We start from the raw sequence: 6,020 nt of genomic DNA, 5'->3' as shown, positions 1-6,020 counted from the left end.
AATTATTGTAAACCGGGGCATGCAAAAGTTTTTGTAATTTTAATGTATATATACTCCATACTACTTTTAAATCTTTCTAATATACATTAGATATTGATAGCTACTTATATACATTTCTTTAGCTTACACTCTAAACATATAAGCACAATAAATAATGAAGCATAAAACTTATTTATCTAACTATCATTTTAATATATTTTACACAACATCGTAGTTTTATAGGATAGCTCTCGCTAAGCTACCCCGCACTCCCAGCACCACTTAGGAGATGCGCACTCAATCTAGTCTGGTCCAAGGTCAAGGAGAACCTCCCAAGGGCTCAGCCTTATGGTTGACCTTAGCAGGCTTCGTCTAGGAGTCAGGCGCCATCTCCTAGGGGCTCAGCACCAACACTAACCTCAGTAGGTCTTAGCCCGCAACAACAAAGAATAGAACAACTACAAATAGAAAACCAAACCAAATGCACAAGAAAGAAGTTAGACACATACATTTCATCACTTATCCATTATTATCCACTCAATACCATATAACTTAACCATCGAACGGGGGTTTCCTCGAAGCCACCCCTGATGGCATGACCACCGTTATTGTGCAGGTTAATCCCAACCGACGTCTATGATAGACACCTTGCTAGGCTCCGGAGCTACACCTAGAACAATTGGCGCTAGAAGGAGGAGGGGAGTTCCAACACCTTGGCTCAACCAGTGAAACTTGTTCGAAGTTGGGAAAGTCGCCATGACGAGGGAAAAGTTAGATTTGGTGACTAAAACACCAGTGACCGATAATACCCAAACACCACAAAATAAACCCGATCCACAAAACAACCGCTAAATCAACCACGATCAATACCCATAACCCAAATCAAGCTGAAACCTCTTTTGGCATTACCAAAAACACAAATGGAGCCCATAACTAATCGAACCAGTCCAAACAATTTGATTCGAAATGTCGTTCACAAACCAGAACAACGAGGTGATTACTCAAACATCGACAGGAAAATTCCAGATAGTGCAAATACTAGAGGTATTGCAGAACTTATCTCAATGTAGTAAGGATCAGCTGGCTGCCATGACAGCTGTGCTAAAGTTATTTGGAAAAGGATCGAGTTCCACTCGTCAGCAAACATCTGCTTGGCAGATCCCAATCAGATCACTCACACAGAGTCTGACCCCAAAGTAGAAGGAGTTAGCAGCCTTGAGGAAGAAGGTGAAGGAGCTAAAGGACAAAAACTTGAACAAAGAGTGGAGTTTTGAAGAATTAGGCGAAGATCCAGCTGGGAACTAGTCCAATAGATCCCCTACCATAGCCAGTCTTTGAGCCTAGCGCCCTCTAAGAAGGCAAAAGTGCATGGTGATCACTGAGGACTCGCCCTCCTACAAGGAGATTTTGGAGGAGCCAATGGAAGAAATCAAAATGCCTTCATGCAAATACAATAGCACAACGACTCCTAAGAACTATTTGTCTGCCATTGAGAGTCACAAGGTCTTATACACCAGAACCGACTCGGTTTGGTGTAAAGTATTTCCTCCAACCTTGGCGGAATAGGCTGCAAAATGGTATCGTTCATTATAGAAAGGGCCAATCTACTCGTATAAAATGGCCTGAAGAGGCTATTCATAGATCATTTCGTCATATTGGTGGATCGCACCAGAATGACAACAAAGCTGATGTCGTTAGAGTAGGGAGAGACTAAGTCACACAGAGTCTTCATCACTCGGCTCAACAAAGAGGCAACATCAATTCCTAAATTAAAATGAGCCAGGAAGTGGCGTTGCTATCAATGCAGAGTAGTCTGCTCCCAGGGTCAGCGTTCGGGGAATACATGGCCAGAAAGAACCCAACACCCTGGTAGAAGCCTTGGATAAGGCCATGAATTAATTAAAGGGGATGAGACAGACAGAGTTATGTTACCTAGGAAGTCTGCCTCTACCAAACGGCAGACAAGCAGAGCTCAGTCGGGTAGAAGCAACAAACAAAACAGAATTTAACTTTGTCAGATATGATAAAGTAGACCAGTAGAGAACAGATAATGAAAGGTATTTTGGCTAGAGGAGGTAGGGTAAAGGAAGATTTCAAGGCAGATACGAACAATATACTCCGCTGACTCACATCCGATCTCGCATCTTCAATGTAAACAAGTATGATGACAAGTGGTAGAGACCACCAAGGATGACAACAAATAACTTATACCTAAAGAAGTGGTGTGAATTTCACAAAGACAAAGGTCTTACCATAGAAAAAGACATTCACCTCAAAGACAATATCGATGACCTCATAAGAATGGGGTGTTTAAATCAATTTAAGCAATATTCTGGGCAGGATAGAAATCGAGGTAATGAAAGACCTAGAAATGAACAATGGAGGGATAGTGATAGGAATGGTGTCCTTCTAACAAGTGTATTATTGCGATAGAGGGTTTGAAATTATTAGAAAGCTAATTATTCAGTGAGGTCAAGTGATCGGAATGCCTAGTTGGAGGCCGCTTTCGATAATTAATATTAATGTATAACTTATATTACAGCTTAATCTTGGCTGAACCCTTCGGGGCAAGCACCAGAAAACAGACCATCCGTCATGACGAATTAATCCGAAAAGAAATAATGAGTCACTCAAGGATTATGAGCATAGACGTCGAATATCGAGGTAGGAGTGTCGAGATTGAGTGTCGCAAGTCGAGTCAAATTAATAAGACAATGAGACGGTTACAATCAATTAATCAACAAGTACCAAACTACCCCTAGCATTGAAATGCCACGACAAAAATGAGTGCTAGGGGTACAAGTGCTAGCATGGCAGCTAGCATGCGTGCCGCACCAGGCCAAGGCTGCTAGCAGTGCTGGCTAGTGCGAGGCGCAACAAGCTAGCACACACATGCTAGCATCGCTGGCGCGCGCCAATGTGCTAGAAAGCTAGTAGTAGCCCGGGATTGCTAGTGACCAGCTAACAGGCTCAGCCAAGGGCGCTAGGCGCTAGCAAGGCAGCCTTGGCTCCCAAGGCCAGGCGCGCCAGTTGGCACTAGCTGGTTGGACCCGAGAGAAGAGGTGAGGCGGTTTGGGGATGCTTGGGGAGCAAGGGATTGGTCCCCCCTTGTGGTTCTTACCTACTCACTCCCTCTTTGCTTGACACTTGTTAATTACTTATTGCATTATTGCTTTTTTCTTGATTTATGATTTAAAAATAAAATGGAAAAAGAAATTTCACCAGCTCTCCCACATTGATGGGAGAGAGAAATGCTCATAAAAATTTCTCTATAAATACCAACCTTGGGATTTGAGAAATTCACTTAAGTTGAACTCAATAAGGCATCTTCAATAAAGTGAGACAACCTTTAACTTTATATAAAACTCGAGTAGTCAAATTTTGGTCTAGCTCGGCTAAACTCCGAGTAAGGGCAGCATGGGTCGTTGTTGCGGGTGGATTTCTGAGGGAGGTTCACGAGATTGCAGGACTTGTGGCTTTTGAAGGAAGATCTCATTAAATTAAGGGAGTGAAAAACGCGCCAAGGGTAATATTGTCTTTCTCCTTGTCTTGTTAATTATGCTTATTAGTTATATTAATTGTGAGCGGGTCTTGGGTCGGGTTTTTTTTCCGCGGAAAGTCAGACTTTTCGAAACCCAACAGAGAGTGACAAGAACAAGAAGGAAGAAAAAGACAAAGACAAGAGAGAAACACTATAAAATTGAACCTACGTGGGATTCGAACCCACATCTTTTGTGCATTTGTACAATGCTCTACCCGTTGAGCTAGTAGGTGTAGGGAATATTTTAAGCACTATAACCCCAAGCTTGAACCCCACTGTGATCATACACTAAAGTATGGTGGCGTTCAAAGGGAAAGAAAAGAGAGCAAAAGAGTTGCCAACAAGTTTTAGGAACTTGTAAACCAATCACGAGGTGAAGGTTACACCCCTTAGCGATCCAGGAGATCATCAACTCCATAAGGTCTTGAACCAAATAGGGTTCGGGGATGAGGGTACGAATCCAATCTACAAAAGAAAGGACCCGCCCTATGTAGACACCTAAAAATGTCTCCCCAAAACCAAACCCGATGATAAATAACCTTTCACCGCCACTATTGGTCGGGTTTAGTATTTAATCCCGAGAGTGCTTAAAAAATCGTATTTTATTAAATACATATTTTTGAAAGGTCTATGGATTAGTCTTGATGTTTGGTAAAAGCATAGTTTTAATTTTAGCCCAAGCTTGTTAATTAATTTTAAGCCCAAACCTTTTTATTTTATTGTTTTATTATTTATTTTTGGCCCAAACATTTTATTTATTTTTATTTTATTATTTTCTTATTTTAGCCCGGATAATAAAAGTCAGAAAAAAGCCTGAAATTATCAATTGGCACTTAAAAAGCCGAAAGAAATTAGGGTTAAAAATGAATTTAGACGGAAAAATGGACTGGAAGTGACCGTGTCACGGTACAGTTTGACCGTGTCACGGGAACCCTTCCCGTCTGACGGTGAGACTTCCCGTGACACGGGAGGTCTGTCATGACACGGGATGTTCCGTGTCCTTTCCGCGTAAACCCTTAACGCTTTTTTCATTTCGTTTTCTGAAAATTTCCCGCGTCACTCCAAAACTGTACCGCGTCACGGAAAAGTGTACCATCTGACGGTACAGTCTGACCGTGTCACGGGATACTTTTTTAGGGGTTTTATCATTTTAGGGTTCCGTGTGCCCCCTCAGCACATTTTCCCTATAAATACCCCCTCATTTATGATGTACGGGGCAACCAGAATTCGATTATTATTATTTTCTCTCTTCTATGCTATTAACCTAAACACTAGCCTACCCTTTTCACTTCAAAATTCCTTCTTCAAGCACTCAAAGGAGTCCATATTTTACTCGAGGTTTTGTCCTTAAGCCAAGGCGTGAAAGGTAGAATCGTTTGAGGGTTTGGCCCCAAAATCAACCTTATCGTATTTAATTTAATTTAGTTATTGCTTTTTTATTTCCTTGAAGTTACTAACTCGTTTATTATTTTGAAGTTGCAAACAAACAGATTCAAAGTAAGGATCATGCCCTTTTTATTATTATTATTATTTTTCTAACGATTTTTATGTTGTTGGAATTATGATTAAATTGGTTTTTATATTAATATTGATTCTATTATTTATTTTGATCACCATATTGCATGTTTAAAGGAAATATGTAATCGAAAATCACGCCTAATAAGATAATTTGGACAACCGGGTTAGGATCCTTTTAATCTTATTATAAATTGAAGTGATCACCAAATTGTTAGAATTATGTGTGTATTAATATTAAACCAATTTAGTTAAATAATAGTTTGGAGCGAATTGAATTATTGTTTGTATGCCTTTGAGATCGCAGGAATGCTTTTCAATATAAGAATCGAGTAGAGGCCAATACGGGCGAATGTGACTCCATGACTCACTTCGTACCATCATCCCCGATCCTCCTTTCGTGGTTCCGAACCATATGGAGTTAGTAATCTCATGGATTATGAATGGGGTGTAACCTTCACGGGTCAATCGTTGTTGCCTTTCGTTGTCCCTTTTCTTGGTTGCTTTTTATGATCCGTGAACGGTTTACAAGTTCCTTAAAAACTTGTTGGCGGCTCCCTACTTTCCTTGTCCCTAATCGTGTCCCAAATCGTTATGTCAATTCCCACTTCCTATGAGTGCCAAGCATATTCACCACTATGCTTTAACGTAGGCGCGCTTCAAACGACGCCTACACCCTATAAAATAGGCCTCTACTTTGTTCTACTCGCAATCATATGCGCTTTTCGACTAACATGCAAACATTATATTAATCCTAAACCTGTTTAATCTATGTTGGTTGAATATTAATGCACAAATAAATCTATTATTGGCGATCACTCGTATTAAAATCATATTAGCCTAAACAAGATTATTAATTATCTTATTAAGCGTGTTTTCAAGTACAAATTCCCTTTAACAAGCATAAAAGGCGTGATCAAGCAATAACAATAATAAATATAATATCAAACAACATAATAATAATCATAATCATAATAATAATAAT

Source organism: Chenopodium album, chromosome 20, assembly GCF_948465745.1.
Source record: "Chenopodium album chromosome 20, dcCheAlbu1.1, whole genome shotgun sequence".
Classification (NCBI taxonomy): domain Eukaryota; kingdom Viridiplantae; phylum Streptophyta; class Magnoliopsida; order Caryophyllales; family Amaranthaceae; genus Chenopodium; species Chenopodium album.
Note: the sequence above shows the minus strand (reverse complement) of the source record.